Source organism: Myotis brandtii, unplaced genomic scaffold (genome assembly GCF_000412655.1).
Source record: "Myotis brandtii unplaced genomic scaffold, ASM41265v1 scaffold8670, whole genome shotgun sequence".
NCBI classification, from domain to species: Eukaryota; Metazoa; Chordata; class Mammalia; order Chiroptera; family Vespertilionidae; genus Myotis; species Myotis brandtii.
In genome coordinates this window covers 9,682-11,042 of record NW_005371535.1, presented here as the reverse complement: position 1 = coordinate 11,042, position 1,361 = coordinate 9,682, and the positions used below count along the sequence as shown (strand labels likewise).

Sequence of the window (1,361 nt, the reverse complement as noted above, 5' to 3'; positions counted from 1 at the left end):
TACCTAAGAAAATATTTCACAAGTAAAAAAAAATATATATATATATATTTTAAACCTTTCCCTAAAAAAGTCCCAGAGTGAGATGGTTTCACTGGTACATTTATTGAATAATTAAAGAATAAATAATAACAATCCTTCTCATTTGCTTATTAAGAAAACAATTGTTTAGTCAGAAAAAGGAGAAAAATCTCAACTCATTTTATGAAGAAAAAACAACTCTTGGATAATAAAGAGCTATCTGAAAAAAAGTTCTAGGCTAGGTCACAAATATAGTGCCCTGCAGAATATACTTGGAGACAATAGATCTTTCCTCCACAGTCATTTTTGCACTGTAATTAGTACAGCCTATCTAATAATAGACAAACGTGGTAATTAACCATACCTCTGCTACGCTTCCCATTGGCTAATCAGGGCTATATGCAAATTAACTGCCAACCAAGATGGCGGCCGGCAGCCAGGCAGCTTAAGCGAACATGAGGCTTGGTTGCCTGGCGATGGAGGAAGCCAAGGTTCTCTGCCCGCCGCGGCCTAGCTCTGAGCTCCAGTCTAAGCAACAATGTTGCAATTATAGAAGCTAAACAAACCCCAGATACCCGCTTTCAGCCAGCCGGGCCTCAGTGAGCAGGATCGCAACAGTGTTTCAATTATAGAAGCTAAACAAACCCCAGATACCTGCTTTCAGCAGCCGAGGTCTCAGAGCTGAAGCCGGGCCTCAGAGCTAAAGCCCGGCTCTCAGCTCAGTGACAGCTTATAGCAGGTAAATAAATCCCAGAATAAAAAAAAAAAAAAAGAAAAAAAAGGAGAGGTTGGGAGCTTCAGTTGCAGGTTTGGCCCACCTGAAAATGGCCCTCAGCCCCTCATCCAGGCTGGCCAGGAACCCCAGTAAGGACCCCCACCTGAAGGGGATGCAGGCAGCCTGAAAACAGCCATCAGCTCCTCACTCAGGCTGGCCAGGCACCCAAGTGGGACCCCCACCCTGATCCGGATCACCCTTCAGGGCAAACGAGCCAGCCCCCACCCGTGCACCAGGCCTCTATCCTATATAGTAAAAGGGTAATATGCAAACTGACCCTAACAGCAGAAAGACTGGGAATGACTGGTCACTATGACACACACTGCCCACCAGGGGACAGACGCTCAATGCAGGAGCTGCCCTCTGGTGGTCAGTGTCCTCCCACAGGGGGGAACTCTGCTCAGCCACAAGCCAGGCTGATGGCTGCCAGTACAGCGGTGGTGGTGGGAGCCTCTCCTGCCTCCTCAGCAGCGCTAAGGATGTCCGACTGCAGCTTAGGTCTGCTCCCCGCTGGCAAGTGGACATCCCCCGAGGGCTGCCGGGCTGCCAGAGGGATGTCTGATTGCCA

At 48.4% G+C, this 1,361-nt stretch overlaps 1 protein-coding gene across 1 annotated transcript in view; it reads right to left on the bottom strand.

Moving 5' to 3' along the window:
- Positions 1 to 1,361, bottom strand: part of LOC102251491 (tripartite motif-containing protein 5-like) — a 17,965-nt gene that overhangs the window by 8,188 nt on the left and 8,416 nt on the right. The gene's annotated exons all lie outside the window — the stretch shown is intronic.